Below are 18564 nucleotides of genomic sequence, written 5' to 3' on the forward strand. Positions count from 1 at the left end.
CCTGTTTCTACAAAAAGCTTTCGGATATTTTCGATGTGCATTGTGTTGAATATATGGATCAATTTGGGAAGAACTGACATGTTAATAATATTGAGTACTCTGACCCAACAACAAGGTACACGTCTAGGTTTACTATTTTTCCCTTTAGGACTTTAAATATGTTGCCCCATAGTCTGTCTTCTTGCCTGCATGGTTGCTGATAAGTCTGTGTTATTTTTATCTTTGTTCTTCTAGATGCAACATGCTTTTTCTCTCTCTGTTTTCAGATTTTCTCTTGTTTACTGGTTTTGAGCAATTTTATTATGATGTGTCCTGGTGTAGTTTTCTTGCTGTTTCTAGTTCTTGGCGTTTGTTGAGCTTCTTGAATCTGTGGGCTTATATTCTCATCAAATTTAGAACATTTTGGATGTCATTTCTTTAACTATTTTTCTGTCCACCCCCTTCTTCACAAACTCCAACTGCATATATATTAGGGCCTTTTCAGTTGTTCCACAGTTTACTAGTACTTTTTTAATTATTGAAATTTATTTTTTTTCTCTGTGTGTTTAATTTCAGGCATATTTGCTTCCGCGATAACTAATTTGCTGTTAAGCCCACCCAGTATATTTTTCATCTCAGACATTGTAATTTTCATCTCTAAAAATTCCCTAAAATGTGGGGTCTTTTAAAAAAATATATCTTCCATGGCTCCAGTTAACTTTTTGGAATATGGAATGTTTTAAATATATAATATAACATATTATAATGTAGTATTATATTAAAATATATTATAATGAAGTTATTATAATATAATATATTAAAATATATTAATTGTTTTAATGTCTTTGCTAATTCTAACAGCTGTGTCAATTCTAGGTTGGTTTTAATTGATTTTTCTCCTTATTTTGGGTCATATATTCCTACCTCTTTTCATGCCTATTAACCTCTTGTTAGATGTCAAACACTGTGAAGTTTTCCTGTTGGTTGCTGGCTATATTAAGCAGAAGTGTCCTTTACCTTTTTATTCTGTTTCTTTCAAAACCCTCCTTTGAAGCAACCTTCCTTTGTAACAACCAACAGCTTGACAAAGTGTGTTCCCATCATCCTATGATTGCTTTGCTCCTCAAAGCAAGGCTGTGAGGTGGGTGTCAGATCATCCCCATTTCACAGATAAGGGAACTGCGCCTCAGAGAGGTGAAGAAACTTGTCCAAAGTCACACAGTCTATAAAGGATTAAGCCACACCCCCACTACGCTGTGCTGCCCTTGTAGTTCCCAGGACGGGAAAGAGACACATGAAGTAAGGCTTGGTGTTGTTAGATTTTTAAAAGTATTTGGGGGGAAGAGGGAATAAATAGGTAGGCTCAAGGTCACAGGACTAAAGAGGCTGGAGCAAGAGAGGGTCACGTGTTTCAGTGTGTGGTTTTCCTACTGCCCCCTCCCCCAATCCACTTCAGAGAATGGGAATGTGTCTTCCAGCTAATGCATCCTGCCAGACAGAATTGGGCTTTTTGCTGGAGTTGAGGGTCTGGAATTTAGCCCGACTTTATGAGAAACCTTGGGAAGTGGAGGGGGAGGGGAAAGAGGTGGGGACTGGAGAGTACTTGTTAATCGGTGTGAAGGTGATGGGAGAGGGGTGGGGAGAAAGAGGGGGGCACCAGAGGGCCAGAGGGTGGGTTTATGGGAGCTGTGGGTAGAGGACAGGGCACCAGGGGGCAGGGGCTAGTTCCAGCCAGTTCCTAAGGTCTCCTGCCTTGTGTGATTATCCCTGCTCCCACCTTCCTAACTGAGTGAGAAGTAAAGGTGGGGAATAAAATAATGAAGCCATGAGTAGGTGAGGTGTTAGGGAGACAGCTTGCCAGGGTGGGCAGCACAGATGACTGGAGGGTGGGGAGGGAGGTGGTGGGAGGCAAATGTGCAGATCCGAGCTCTGAGAAACTGGGTGGAGGGGGCTCAGCCTGGGTGTGCAGAGTTGTAGGTGGGGACACTAGAGGGTGACACCCCAGGGACAGGTGCTTCCTGGGAAAAAAGTGATATGGTCTTTTCCTGGCCATGGGGGAGGCTTTGGAACATTCTTGGACAATTTATTTTTAGTGAGATTCCCTTTTGACTGTTTTTTTAAAAAGTATGGAATGGATTGTAATAGTTACCATTTATTAAGTGCCTATTGTATGCTCAGAACTGTTTTACATGCATCAACTCAGTTCATATCATAGACAATTACTTTCTGAGATAGGGACTATTACTAACCCCAGCTGACAGGTGAGGAATCTGAGTCTCAGGGATGTGGTGGCACACCCAAAACACCTTCTGCTCTGATCTATTTATTCTAAATGAGAGAGATGTACATGGGGAGCCAGAACCTGCTTAGACGGAACTCACCCAAGGGTTTTTGTTTTATTTTTTTCTGAGATCTGCTCTTCAGTTTGGTAGATTTGGAGCAGGATAAGCGTGGGGGCTGGGAAAGAAATAAGCTATTACAGACACACTGCCGAAGAGGAAAGGAAACCTCACGTACGTTGTCACAACAACCCTGCCTTGTAATTACCGTCGAGAGGACTCCTGTTATCTTGTCTACCCAAGCAGGTGCTGTAAATCTAGCACCCTCCCTGGCTGGAGTGGGTGTCTGTTGCCAGGCACGTATCCCATCTCTCTGGCCACAGTGATTGTGCCAGTCATGAGCATGTGACCAAAACCAGGGCTATCACTTCTTTTCCCGGGATTAAAAAAAAAACTGGAGCTCACAGCCCTGTTTACCCCCTTAGCGTAGTGTAACTATCATCTGAAAGACACATTCTTCACCCTGAGAACTGAAAGAATTAGACAGACATGCAGATAGAAACAAAGGAAAATAGGAGGTCCTGATGACATTTCTCCCTTTCTCTGTTCCCAAAGCCCTGATTTTCATTTAGAGAGCTATGTGGCTCTGGAAACACTGAGTGCCCCCACCCCATGACTCCAGAGGGGGCCACTTGGCCTGGGTTAGGCCACTCAGCACATTCCATTCCCCCACTATAGAAATTGCCAGAGATGGGCAGTACCAAAGTTGGCTCCATCAGAATGAATTAAGGACCTTAACTAAATGCTGGGGCACAGTTTCTCTTTCCTATTGGATAAGAGGTAGGAAGCATATAGCTTCCTAGTGAGTGTCCATCTTGGGCTCAGCAAGTAAGCCCGTCCTGGGACGAGGTTGCCAATTATGGAGGAGGTATGAGCAAAGTCCCTGGATCTAGTTAGTGGATCAGTTCCTCCCTGAAGCTGACCCTCCCTATAGATTGGGGAGCCATAAGTCTCCTCAGTGGTTTAAGGTGTCAACACAGAATTCTCGACTGACAAGTTACTCTTGGTGCTACTTGAATCCTGGTTCCAGTCAACTCAGAAGCTGGTTCCATGGATTCTTCCCTGGCCACTGTCTTCTTAGATGAACGATTATACTTCTTATTTTGCTTCTTTCTTAAAAAATTAAATTATTTAGAAACATTTTTAATAGAAACTTAAAAACATATACAAAAGTAGAATAGTATAATGCATGCATTCTCAACCAGGATGAAGAGGAGGGTCAAAAGGTGGCAAAAATTCGTTCTTAGGGAGGGGATGAATAAATCTGAACTATTGCAATGTGTGGTCTCCAAAGGGCCATGCACATAAACAGATACACAGTATATCCTTGATACTGAAATTTCAGGGGTGGAGGAGTGATTAGAAAATAATGTCTAAAAAGGCTTTTAGGGGGATGATAATGAAAAACTAGGTTGAGAAACACAGGCTTAATGAACCGCTATTTGGCTTTGATAGTTGTCAATTCATGGCTAATCTCGTTTCAATTATTTCCCTCCTGTAATATTTTGAAGCAAATCTCCGACATCATGTGATTTTACCCATAAGTATTTCAGTATGAGTCTCTAAGAGACTCTAAAAAATATAACCACATTATTTACCCTTGAAACTATTACCACAATCAAGATAGTGAACATATATCCCTTGTCCCCAAAGGATATATGGGGACATATATAGGTCCTCTTGACCCTTTGTAATCACTCCCTCTTAGATGTCTCCCTCTCCCAAGCAGTACCATTCTGATTTCTGTCCCGATAATTTGGCTCGTGCATCCTAGAGCTTTAGACAGGTAGAATCATATAGTATGTACTCTTTTGCCTGGCTTCTTTCACACAACATAATTATTTTGAGATTCATATATGTTGTTGCTCATGTAGAAGGTTCATTTCCTTTTATTGTTGACTAGTGTGCCATTACATGGGTATATCATATATGTGGATGTCTTGTTAATGGCCATTTGCATTGTTTCCAGTTTTTGGCTATGACAAGCAAAGTTGCTGTGAACATTTGTGTATATGCCTTTGTGTGGAGATATATATATATATATATTTCATTTTCTCTTGAGTGGAAACATTTTCTCTTTGAGTGGAATGGTGGGATCATATGGTAAGTGTATGTTTAACTTCACCAGCTTGAGTGTTCCAGTTCCTCCACATCTCCATCAACACTTGTTATAGTCAGTCTTTTTAGTTTAAGCCATTCTAAAGTGTGTCTCATTGTGGTTTTAATTAGCATTTCTCTAATGACTTATGATGTAGAGCATCTCTTCATGTGCTTGCTTGTCATCTGTGTATCTTCTTTGGTGAAGAGTCTGTTCAAATGTCTTGCCCATGTTTTTAAAAATTGAGCTGTTTTCTTATTGTTGAGTTTTGAGGGTCCTTTATCAAATATATCTTTATAAATATTTTCTCCCTATGTATGTATGGCTTGTTGTTTCATTTTCTTAAAAGTGTCTTCCAAAGAGCAGAAATGTTTACTTTTGATGCAGTTCAATGTACCAATTTGTTATTGTATAGATCATGCTTTTGATGTCAGATCTAAGAAGTTTTTGTGTAACTCAAGGCCACAAGGATGTTTTCCTATGTTTTCTTCTAGACGTTTTGTGGTTTTAGGGTTTACATTTAGATTTATGATCCATTTTTGAGTTAATTTTTTTGATAGGTAAGAAGTGGATTTATTTAGAGAGATACACATTCCATAGAAGAATGCAGTCCATCTCAAAAGGCAAGAGTGGCCTCAGGGCCTGGGCTTATCTGGGAAAGTGAGAGCGGCCAAGGGAGAAACACACTCCACAGACGGAGTGTGGGCCATCTCAGAGGTGAGAGGCCTGAGTTAATTTTTGTAGATGGTGACAAACATAGATACAAGTTTGTTTTTTTGCATATGGATATCCAGTTGCTCCAGCACCATTTGTTGAGAAGACTGTCTTTTCTCCACTGCATTCTTTGCATCTTTGTCAAAAATCCATATATGTGTGCATCAATTTCTCAACTCTATCCTCTGTTTTATTGATCTTTGTGGCTACCTTCATGCTGATACCCCACAGTCTTGATTAATGTAGCTTTATAACAATTCTTGAAATCAGGTGGTCTTAGCTCTCCAACTTTGTTCTTCCTTTTCAGGTGTGTGTGTGTGTGTGTGTGTGTGTGTGTGTGTGTGTATGTGAATTCTAGCTCCTTTACATTTCCATATGACTTTTAGAATTACCTTAACCAAATTTGTACAAAAAACCTTCCTGATGTTTTTACTTGGATTGTGTTGAATATGTGGATCAAACTGGGGAGAATTGGCATGTTAAAATATTGAGTGTTCTGACCCAATAACAAGGTGTACCATTCTGTTTACTTTGGTCTTTTAGAGGTTCTTCAGCAATGTTTCAGTTTTTGGTGTACAGGTCTTGTACAACTTTGGTCAGAATTTACCCTAAGTATCTCACATTTTTATGCTATTTTATTTTTTATTTTCTTAGATTTGATTTTTTCATGGTGGTAACATACACATATTATAGAATCTACCATTTTAAACATTTCAAATGGGATTAAGTACATTCACACTGTTGTGTAACCATTACCACTATTGATTTCAAGAACTTATTCATTATCCCAGATAGGAATTATTTATTCATTAAATAATAACTCTCCATAAGCTATTTTAAATGGTATTTAAAATTTTTGATTGTTTCTGGTATATAGAGATACAATTGCTTTAGTATATTAATCTAGTGTCCTGCAACTTTGCCTAAATCATTCATTAGTTCTAGTACATTTTTTGCAGATTTCCTTGAATTTTCCACATAGATAAATAAAGACAGTTTTACTTCTCCCTCTCCAATCTGGATGTTCTTTATGTATTTTTCTTGCTTTATTGCACTGGCTACAAGCTCCACAACAGTGTTTAATAGATGTAGTGAGAGCAGATACCCTTCTTTTATTCCTGATCTTAGGAGGAAAGCATTCAGTCTTTCACAATTAAGTTTGATGTTAGTTGTAGTTTTTTTCAGATGCTTTTTATTAGATTGAGTAAATTTCTTTACATTCCTACTTTTCTGAGAGTTTTTTAAAAATAAGAAATGGGTATTGAATATTTTCAAATGCTTTTTGTATCTATGTAAATGACCTATGGTTTCTGTTTTTTAGTTTGTTAATATTGTGAATTACATTGATTGTTTTTTCAAGCATTAAACCAACCTTGAATTCCTGGCATAAAATCCATTTGGTCATAAGATATTATCCATTTAGTATATTGTTAGAGTAAAATTGCTAAAATTTGTTTAGCAATTTAAAAAACCTCTCTTTATGAACATTATCAGTCTATAGTTTCTTTTCTCATAATGTCTTTTTCTGGTCTTCATGTCTGGTAATGCTTGCTTCACAGAATGAATTGGAAAATATTGATCTTCTTCAATTTTTTGGGAAAGTTTGTATAGAACTGTACTTTTTTTCCCTTAAATGTTTGATAACATTCACAAGTGAAACCCTGTGGGCCTAGGGTTTTCTTTGTGGGAAGTTTTTAACTACAGTTTCAATTTCTAAACTATATTGGGACGTAGTCTGTTAACTGTTTTCTTGAGTTTTTTTGGTTGTATACTTCAATGAATTTGTCTATTTCATTTAAGTTTTCAGATTTATTGCCATAAATTGTTCATAATAGTCTATCATTTCAATATTTATAGAATCTATAATAATCTCACCTTTCTCTTTTTTGACTTTGGTAAGTTTTTAAATTTATTTTTTCCCTAATACATCTGGCTAGAAGTTATTAATTTTGTTGATCTCAAACAACTAGTTTTTTCTTTTATCATTTTTCTCTATTCTTTTTCCATTTTGTAGTTCATTGATTTCCACTCTTTATTATTTCATTTCTTCTGCTTATTTTAGGTTTAATTTCTCTTCTTATCCTAATTTTATACTAGGGGAAGTTGAACTCACTGATTTAAAGCCTTTTTTTTTTCCTAACATAGTCATTTAGTGCTATAAATTTCCCACCAAATATTGCTTAAATATTGCTTTAGCAGACTTGCACAGATTTTGATATGTTGTATTTTCATTTTCATTCAGTTCAAAATACTTTCTAAAGTCTTTTCAATTTCTTCTTTGATCCATGGGTTACTTAGAAGTGGGATAATTAGTTTCCAAATATTTGGGGGTTTTCCAGAGCTCTTTTTATAACTGATTTTTAATTTAATTCTATTTTGGTGACAAGACAAACTTTTTATAGCTTGATTCATTTTAAATTTATTGAGACTTGTTTTATGGCCCAGAATGTGATGTCTCTTGGAAAATGTTCCATGTGCACTTAAGAAGAATGTGTATTCTCCTGTTTTGGGATGGAATGTTCTGTAAATGTCAGTCAGGTCAAGTTGTTAGTGCTGTTCAAGTCTTCTACATTCTTGCTGATTTTCAATCTAGCTGTTCCATTAATTATTGAGGCCTTTACAATTTCTGACTAAGATTGTACATTTGTTTATTTCTCCTTGCAGTGCTATCAGTTTTCATTTTATGTATTTTAAAACTCTGATATTAGGTGCATAACTGTTTGAGGTGGTTATGTTCTTTTGATTAATTGGCTCCTTTATTATGAAATGGTATTTTGCTCTTGTAATATTCTTTGCTATGAAATCCACTTTGTCTAATATTAAATATAGTCTAATATTAATATAGCCACTTCAGCTATCTTTTGACCATGTGTTAGCATGCTATATCTTTTCCTATCTTTTTACTCTTAATTTATTGGTGTCTTCATATTTATTCATTTATTTATTTTTTTAAACATCTTTATTGGAGTATAATTGCTTTACAATGGTGTGTCAGTTTCTGCTTTATAACAAAGTGAATCAGTTATACATATACATATGTCCCCATATCTCTTCTCTCTTGTGTCTCCCTCCCTCCCACCCTCCCTATCTCACCCCTCTAGGTGGTCACAAAGCACCGAGCTGGTCTCCCTGTGCTATGCAGCTGCTTCCCAGTAGCTATCTATTTTACGTTTGGTAGTGTATATGTGTCCACGCCACTCTCTCACTTTGTCCCAGCTTACCCTTCCCCCTCCCCGTATGCTCAAGTCCATTCTCTAGTAGGTCTGCGTCTTTATTCCCGTCTTGCCTGTAGGTTCTTCAAGACCATTTTTTTTTGTTTAGATTACATATATATGTGTTAGCATATGGTATTTGTTTTTCTCTTTCTGACTTACTTCACTCTGTATGACGGACTCTAGGACCATCCACCTCACTACTAATAACTCAATTTCATTTCTTTTTATGGCTGAGAAATATTCCATTGTATATATGTGCCACATCTTCTTTATCCATTCATCTGTTGATGGACACTTAGGTTGCTTCTATGTCCTAGCTTTTGTAAATAGAGCTGCAATGAACATTTTGGTACATGACTCTTTTTGAATTATGGTTTTCTCAGGGTATATGCCCAGTAGTGGGATTGCTGGGTCGTATGGTAGTCCTATTTTTAGTTTTTTAAGGAACCTCCATACTGTTCTCCATAGTGGCTGTATCAATTTACATTCCCACCAACAGCACAAGAGGGTTCCCTTTTCTCCACACCCTCTCCAGCATTTATTGTTTGTAGACTTTTTGATGATGGCCATTCTGACCAGTGTGAGGTGATATCTCACTGTAGTTTTGATTTGCCTTTCTCTAACAATTAGTGATGATGATCATCTTTTCATGTGCCTCTTGGCCATCTGTATGTCTTCTTTGGAGAAGTGTCTCTTTAAGTCTTCCGCCCATTTTTCGATTGGGTTTTTTGTTTTTATGATATTGAGCTGCATGAGTTGTTTGTATATTTTGGAGATTAATCCTTTGTCAGTTGCTTTGTTTGCAAATATTTTCTCCCATTCTGAGGGTTGTCTTTTTGCTTGTTTATGGTTTCCTTTACTGTGCAAAAGCTTTTAAGTTTCATTAGGTCCCATTTGTTTATTTTTGTTTTTATTTCCATTACTCTAGGAGGTGGGTCAAAAAGGATCTTGTTGCAATTTATGTCAGAGTGTTCTGCTTATGTTTTCCTCTAAGAGTTTTATAATGTCTGGCCTTACATTTAGGTCTCTAATCCATTTTGAGTTTGTTTTTGTGTACGGTGTTAGGGAGTGCTCTAATTTCATTCTTTTACATGTAGCTGTCCAGTTTTCCCAGTACCACTTATTGAAGGGGCTGTCTTTTCTCCACTGTATATTCTTGCCTCCTTTATCAAAGATAAGGTGACCATATGTGCGTGGGTTTATCTCTGGGCTTTCTATCCTGTTCCATTGATCTATATTTCTGTTTTTGTGCCAGTACCATACTGTCTTCTTTTTTTTTTTTTTCATTTTGCATTTTTTTTCACAACTCACACACACACACTGTATTTTATTTTTACAAGAGATAAATAAACTGACACCAAGCACTGTAAAGGGATGACCACAAAAAAAGCAACAATGATTGCAATTACCAAACATGAAACACACTCATAATATGTTATAATATTGATATTCAGTCCAGTAATCCTCCACTGTAACAGCTCCTTTCCTTTGCAGTGAAAATTGATTTGTATATTTTTTGCCTCTGAGTCCTTGTAGGATTTTATTTTTTTATTCAAACAGAAAGTCACAAAAATTATAATCATCCTCATCAGTTCACTCAGTCCCATGTAATTAATTTTGTTTTCATCTTGATCTTTTGTTAGAACTTTTATGAATTCATCAGTTTTCCATTAGAGTTTTGAAAATGCTTATTCATTCAGTTCAGCAGTATAGTCAGTTACCAGAAACCTGTACTTGTAAATCTTTTCCATGAATTCCTTGAAGATGAAACCCTTTTATAGGAACATTTTTGTGAAAGCATCAGAGTACACTCAGAACTGTCTGTAAATGACAAAAGGCTTAAAAATGACCACGGTTAAAGAGTTGATGAAACTTCATAGTAATGCAATTGACAAGGAAATTTAGTCATTTCTGATATATACATTTAAAAATAATAACTAGAATTATGACTTATAACATTATACCAGACATATAAGATTTTTAGAAATTTCAAGTAATGCCTGAAACATTTATATTAACATATTTCCATACAAATAACCCAAAGAAAGTTTAGTATCAGTTGTTTTGTTTGTTTGTTTTTTTATACTGCAGGATCTTATTAGTCATCAATTTTATACACATCAGTGTATACATGTCAATCCCAATCGCCCAATTCAGCACACCACCATCCCCACCTGACCGCAGTTTTCCCCCCTTGGTGTCCATACATTTGTTCTCTACATCTGTGTCTAAACTTCTGCCCTGCAAACCGGTTCATCTGTACCATTTTTCTAGGTTCCACATACATGCGTTAATATACGATATTTGTTTTTCTCTTTCTGACTTACTTCACTCTGTATGACAGGCTCTAGATCCATCCACGTCTCAACAAATGACCCATTTTCGTTCCTTTTTATGGCTGAGTAATATTCCATCATATATATGTACCACAACTTCTTTATCCATTCGTCTGTCGATGAGCATTTAGGTTGCTTCCATGACCTGGCTATTGTAAATAGTGCTGCAATGAACATTGGTGTGCATGTGTCTTTTTGAATTATGGTTTTCTCTGGGTATATGCCCAGTAGTGGGATTGCTGCATCATATGGTAATTCTATTTTTAGTTTTTTAAGGAACCTCCATACTGTTCTCCATAATGGCTGTATCAATTTATATTCCCACCAACAGTGCAAAAGGGTTCCCTTTTCTCCACACCCTCTCCAGCATTTGTTGTTTGTAGATTTTCTGATGATGCCCATTCTAACTGGTGTGAGGTGATACCTCATTGTAGTTTTGATTTGCATTTCTCTAATAATTAATGATGTTGAGCAGCTTTTCATGTGCTTCTTGGCCATCTGTATATCTTCTTTGGAGAAATGTCTTTTTAGGTCTTCTGCCCATTTTTGGATTGAGTTGTTAGTTTCTTTAATATTGAGCTGTATGAGCTGTTTATATATTTTGGAGATTAATCCTTTGTCCGTCGATTCATTTGCGAATATTTTCTCCCATTCTGAGGGTTGTCTTTTTTTCTTGTTTATGGATTCCTTTGCTGTGCAAAAGCTTTGAGGTTTCATTAGGTCCCATTTGTTTATGTTTGTTTTTATTTCTATTACTCTAGGAGGTGGATCAAAAAAGATCTTGCTGTGATTTATATCAAAGAGTGTTCTTCCTATGTTTTCCTCTAAGAGTTTTATAGTGTCCGGTCTTACATTTAGGTCTCAAATCCATTTTGAGTTTATTTTTGTGTATGGTGTTAGGGAGTGTTCTAATTTCATTCTTTTACATGTAGCTGTCCAGTTTTCCCAGGACCACTTATTGAAGAGACTGTCTTTTCTCCATTGTATATCTTTGCCTCCTTTGTCATAGATTAGTTGACCATAGGTGCGTGGGTTTAACTCTGGGCTTTCTATCTGGTTCCATTGATCTACATTTCTGTTTTTGTGCCAGTACCATACTGTCTTGATTACTGTAGCTTTGTAGTATAGTCTGACGTCAGGGAGCCTGATTCCTCCACCTCCGTTTTTCTTTCTCAAGATTGCTTTGGCTATTTGGGGTCTTTTGTGTTTCCATACAAATTGTGAAATTTTTTGTTCTAGTTCTGTGAAAAATGCCATTGGTAGTTTGACAGGGATTGCATTGAATCTGTAGATTGCTTTGGGTAGTAGAGTCATTTTCACAATGTTGATTCTTCCAATCCAAGAACATGGTATATTTCTCCATCTATTTGTATCATCTTTAATTTCTTTCATCAGTGTCTTATAATTTTCTGCATACAGGTCTTTTGTCTCCTTAGGTAGGTTTATTCCTAGATATTTTATTCTTTTTGTTTCAATGGTAAATGGGAGTGTTTCCTTAATTTCACTTTCAGATTTTTCATCATTAGTGTATAGGAATACAAAAGATTTCTGTGCATTAATTTTGTATCCTGCTACTTTACCGAATTCATTGATCAGCTGTAGTAGTTTTGTGGTAGCATCTTTAGGATTCTGTATGTATAGTATCATGTCATCTGCAAACAGTGACAGCTTTACTTCTTTTCCAATTTGGATTCCTCTTATTTCTTTATCTTCTCTGATTGCTGTGGCTAAAACTTCCAAAACTATGTTGAATAAGAGTGGTGAGAGTGGGCAAACTTGTCTTTTCCTGATCTTAGTGGAAATGGTTTCAGTTTTTCACCATTGAGGACAATGTTGGCTGTGGGTTTGTCATATACGGCCTTTATTATGTTGAGGAAAGTTCCCTCTATGCCTACTTTCTGGAGGGTTTTTATCGTAAATTGGTGTTGAATTTTGTCGAAAGCTTTCTCTGCATCTATTGAGAGATCATATGGTTTTTCTCCTTCAATTTGTTAATATGGTGTATCACATTGATTGATTTGCGTATATTGAAGAATCCTTGCATTCCTGGGATAAACCCCACTTGATCATGGTGTATGATCCTTTTCATGTGCTGTTGGATTCTGTTTGCTAGTATTTTGTTGAGGATTTTTGCATCTATGTTCATCAGTGATATTGGCCTGTAGTTTTCTTTCTTTGTGACATCTTTGTCTGGTTTTGGTATCAGGGTGATGGTGGCCTTGTCTTCATGTTTAAAATGTGTTTTTTGTAGATAGTATATACAGTCTAGTCTGCCTTTTTACAAAATGCTATCTGACAATCCCTGAATTTTAATTTTAGACCACTTACATTTAATGTGATTATTAATATAGTTACATGTGAGTTCATCATCTTGCTATTTGTGCTCTGTTTTTCACCTGTTCCTTTTTCCCTTTTTCATTTTTTTTCCTTACTTCTTTTGGATAAGTTTTTAAATAATTCACTAATGTGAATGAATGAATTATATCATTCACATTAGTTGGATATTAGCTATGCATTTTGTTTTGTTACTTTAGTGGTTGTTTTATGGTGCATAATACACATCTTTAACTTATCACAGTCTATCTTCAAGTACTATTATACCACTTCACTTCATGTGTAGTATAAAAAGTTCACAATAATATTCTACCATTTTTTCTCTCCTATTCTTTATGTATTAGTATCATGCATCTTACTTTTGCTTATGTTTTAAACTCCAGAATATATTATTATTATTGTTTAAATAGTAAAATATCTATTAAGCATTTTCAAAAAATAAGAAAATCTTTTGTACTTACCCATATAGTTATCATTTCTGTTGATCTTCTTTCCTTTGTGTAGATTCAGATTTCCATCTGGTATTATTTCTCCCTGCCTAAAAGTCTTCCTTTAACTTTTCTTGTAGTGTAGGCCTTCTGGGATGAATTTCTTCAGCCTTTGTCTTTAACTCATCTTAGCTTTTGAAAAATATTTTCACTGGGTATAGACAGGGTTTTCTGTGAGTGCTTTAATGATGTTGCTGTGCTGTCTTCCTAATTGCCTTAATTTTGATTAGAAATCTGTGTCATCTTATCTGTGTTCCTCTCAACATGACATGGCTTTTTTTCTCTAGTTGCTTTAAATAGTTCTCTTGTTTACTGGTTTTGATAAATTTTATTATAATGTGCATTGGTGCAGTTTTCTTCAGAGGTGGTGAGTGTGTGTGTGAGTGTGTGTGTGTGTGTGTGTGTGTGTGTGTGTGTGTGTGTGTGTGTGTTTGAGCTCTTTGAGCCTTGTGGATCTGTGGTTTTATAGTTTTTATCAAGTTTGGAAAAAATTGATTGTTGTTTCTTCAAAAATTTTTTTTCTGTTTCCTCTCACTCTCCAGTCCTTTGCTGACTTAAATTATATGCATATTAGCCCTCTGGACCTATTCAGTTTATCTACTTCTGTTTGAGTGAGTTAAGGTTGATTGTGTCTTTCAAGGAATTGGTGCATTTCACCTGGGTTATCAGATTTGTGGGCACAGATTTGCTGATACTCTTAATTTTTTCCCCCTTTTCTTTCTATGTTTTCTTTTGAGTAGTTTCTATTGCAATGTCTTCAAGTTTACTAATCTTTTCTTCTGAAATATTTTATTTGCTGTTAATCCTATCTTGTGTGTATTTAAAATCTCAAACACTGTAATTTTTATTTCTAGAAGTTTGACTTAGTTTTTTTTATATCTTCTGTATCTCTACTTTTTGAAATGTGAAGTACAGTTGTAATAACTTTTATTGTATTTCTTTGCTAATACTTTTATGTATTTCTTTTATATAACTTTTAATGTATTTCTTTGCATTAGTGTCAGTTCTTGGTCAGTTTTGATATATTAACTGTTCTCCTCATTATGGTTTGTGTTTTCCTGCCTCTTTGCATGTTGGGTGCTGGATATTTTTGTATACCTAAAAATCTTCTTAATCTTTGATATGGAATGCAGTTAACTTACTCAGAAACAGCTTGACCTTTTTGGTTCTTGCTTTTATCATTTATTAGGAAGGTCTACAGCAATGCTTAATCTAGGATGAGTTGTTCTCGATAACTGAGGGAAGACCATTATGATTGGTCTACCTAATGCTCCATGTGACTATTTAGGCAAGAGGCATTGTTCCCAGCCTTTCATGATTGCCAGGCCCTGTTCATTTCCATCATTTTAAATGGTTCTTTCCACAGGAGCAGGTATTTTCCTTGTATGTATGAGCTGATCACTACTCTGTTGTGTACTTGAGGGGGATCCTCTGCATATTTGTGGTGTTCTTTCTCTGGGAAGCTCTCTCTTCTCTGATACTTTAGTCTAGCAGCTCTAGCTGCCTTGGTCCCCCTGGACTGATAGTTCTATCTCCTCAACTCAGAGACTCAGCTGGGGTTGGCTTTAGTTACCCCTCCCTGTGCCATGGCCTGGAGTCGCTCTCGATTCAAAATCTCGATTCAAAATAAGCTGGGACACTCATAGGGCTCATCTTGTGTATTTCCAGTCTCTCAGAAATCACTGTCCTTTGTCACCTGACACCCAGTGCCTTAAAAACTGTTGTTTTACATATTTTTTTTTAAAATTTGTATTTAAGTTAAAATTTTTAATTGTAGTAAAATATATAACATAAAATTTGCCATCTGAACTATTTTTAAGTGTATAATACAGTAATGTTAAGGACATTCACATCGTTGTGCAACAGATCTCCAGAACTATTTATATGTTGCCAAACATAAACTCGATATTTGTTAAAAAATAACCCTTTGTTCTCCCCTTCTCCCACCCCCTGGTAACCATTGTTCTACTTCCCATCTCTATGAATTTGACTACTCTAAGCTCCCCATATAAGTAGAATCATACAGTATTTGTCCTTTTGTGACTGGCTTATTTCATTTAGCATAATGTCCTCTAGGTTCATCATGTTGTAGCAAGTGTCAGAATTTCTCTCCTATTTAAGGCAAAATAATATTCCATTTTATGTCTACAGTACATTTTCTTTATCCATTCATCTGTCAATGGACACTTGGGTTGCTTCCACCTTTTGGCTCTTACACATGATGTTACTGTGAACATGAGTATACAAATATCTCCTCGAGACACTGCTTTCAATTCTTTTGGGTATATACCCAGAAGTGAAATTGCTGGATCATATGGTAGTTCTATTTTTAATTTTTAAGAAACCACAATGCTGCTTTCCATAGCAACTATACCACTTTATACTCCCACCAACAGTACACAATTCTCCATATTCTCACCAACATTCGTAACTTTCTATATTTTTTTATAGTAGTCATCCTAAGAGGTATGAGGTGGTATCTCATTGTGGTTTTAATTTTCATTTCCCTACTGATTAGTGATATTGAACATCTTTTCATGTGCTCATTGCCATTTGTATATCTTCTTTGGAGAAATGTCTATTTAAGGATACAGTTCCTCCTGTCCTCAGATTCAACCAACTGTGGATCATGTAGTACTGTAGTATTTACTATTGAAAAAAAAATCTGTATAAGTGGACCTATACACTTCAAGCCTGTGTTGTTCAAATGTCAACTATTTTAGTATGCTCAGACCACGATAACAAGATACCACAGACTGGGTGGCTTAAACAACAGAAATTTATTTTCTCACAGTTCTGGAGGCTGGAAGTCTAAGATCAAGGTGCTGGAAAATTTAGTTTCTGGTGAGGACTCTCTTCTTGACTTGTATACAGTCACCTTCTCACTGTGTCCTCACATGGCTTTTCCTCTGTGTGTCCTTTTCTTATGATACCAGTTGTATTGGATCAACGCTCCACCTTATGACCTCATTTAACCTGAATTATTTCCATTTTCGAATATAATCACATTGGAGTTTAGGGCTTCACATATGAATTTTGAGAGGACACCATTCAGTCCAAAACAAAGTTTTTTGTTCGTTTTTAAAATGGGTTTTTTTTTAAACTGGAGTACAGCTGCTTTACAATATTGTGCTAGTTTATCCTGCACAACAAAGTGAATCAGCTATACGTATACATATATCCCTTCTTTTTTGGATTTCCTTCTCATGTAGGTCACTACAGAGCACTGAGTAGAGTTCCCTGTGCTATACAGTAGGTTCTTAATAGTTATCTATTTTATACATAGTATCAATAGTGTATATATATCAGTCCCAATCTCCCAATTCATCCCACCCCCCCTTCCCTCTTGGTATCCATACGTTTGTTCTCTATGTCTGCTTTGTAAATAAGATCTTCTATATCAATTTTTTCAGTTTCCGCATATATGTGTTAATATATGATATTTGTTTTTCTCTTTCTGACTTACATCACTCTGTATGACAGTCTCTACGTCCATCATGTCTCTCCAAATGACCCAATTTCTTTCCTTTTCATGGCTGAGTAATGTTCCATTTTATATATGTACCATATCTTCTTTATCCATTCCTCTGTTGATGGACATTTAGTTTGCTTCCATGTCCTGGCTATCATAAATAGTGCTGCAATGAACATTGGGATGCATGTGTCTTTTTGAATTATGGCTTTCTCTGGGTATATGACCAGTAGTGGGATTGCTGGGTCATATGGTAGTTCTATTTTTAGTTTTTTTAAGGAACCTCCATACTGTTCTTCATAGTGGCTGTATCAATTTACATTCTCACCAACAATGCATGAGGGTTCCCTTTTCTCCACACCCTCTCCAGCATTTATTGTTTGTAGATTTTTTGATGGTGGCCATTCTGACTGGTGTGAGGTGATACCTCATTGTAGTTTTGATTTGCATTTCTCTATTAATTAGTGATGTTGAGCATCTTTTCATGTTGGTCATCTGTATGTCTTCTTTGGAGAAGTGTCTATTTAGGTCTTCTGCCCATTTGTTGATTGGGTTGTTTAGTTTTTTGATATTGAGCTGCATGAGCTGTTTGTATATTTTGGAGATTAATCCTTTGTCAGTTGTTTCATTTGCAAATACTTTCTCCCATTCTGAGGGTTGTCTTTTCATCTTATTTATGGTTTCCTTTGCTGTGGAATAGCTTTTAAGTTTAATTAGGTCCTATTTTTTTATTTTTGTTTTTATTCCCATTCCTCTAGGAAGTCGGTCAAAAAAGATCTTGCTGTGATTTATGTCAAAGAGTGTTCTGCCAAAAATATAGAAAGCTTCACAAATTTGCATGCAGCCTTGCACAGGGGCCATGCTAGTCTTCTCTGTATCGTTCCAATTTTAGTATACGTGCTGCCGAAACAAACACTAAAATGGGTTGTTTTATTTTTTGTTGTTGACGTGTAGGAGTTCTTTATATATATTCCGGATATTAATGTCTTGTAATATATATGATTTACAAACATTTCCTCCCATTCTGTAGGTTGCCTTTCAGTCTGCTGATTGTGTCCTTTGATGCACAGAATTTTAAACTTCTGGTGTCATTCAGTTTACCTATTTTTACTTTTGTTGCCTGTGCTTTTGGTATTATATCCAAGAAATCATTGCCAAATCCAATATCATTAAGCTTTCCCTCTATGTTTTCTTCTAAGAGTTTCTTCCTTTTTTTTTAAATGTGGCTATCCAATTTTACCTTTTTTTTGTTGAAAAGACTGTTTTTTTCCCCACTGAATGATCTTGGCACACTTGTCAAAGATTATTTGACCATATATATGAGGATTTGTTTCTGGACTCTCTATTCCATTGGTCTATATGTCTGTCTTTATGTCAGTACCACACTGTTTTGATTAATTTATATTTGTAGTAAGTTTTGAAATCAGGAATTGTGTATTCTCCACCTTGTTCTTCCTTTTCAAGATTGTTTTGACTATTTCAAGCTCCTTGAGATTCTATATGGATTTTAGGGTGGATTTTTCTGTTTCTATAAAAAAGTCTTTGGGATTTTGATAGAGAAGCATTGAATCTACAAATCACCATTGGTA

General features: G+C 35.9%; 1 non-coding gene across 1 annotated transcript; it reads right to left on the reverse strand.

Annotated features, from left to right (window-relative positions):
- Positions 1–17785: 17785 nt before the first annotated feature.
- On the reverse strand, positions 17786–17891 carry LOC117202241 (U6 spliceosomal RNA). Its single transcript, XR_004484459.1, has one exon. It is a non-coding gene; the product is annotated as a U6 spliceosomal RNA (small nuclear RNA).
- Positions 17892–18564: the final 673 nt, after the last annotated feature.

This window comes from Orcinus orca, chromosome 3, assembly GCF_937001465.1.
Source record: "Orcinus orca chromosome 3, mOrcOrc1.1, whole genome shotgun sequence".
Classification (NCBI taxonomy): domain Eukaryota; kingdom Metazoa; phylum Chordata; class Mammalia; order Artiodactyla; family Delphinidae; genus Orcinus; species Orcinus orca.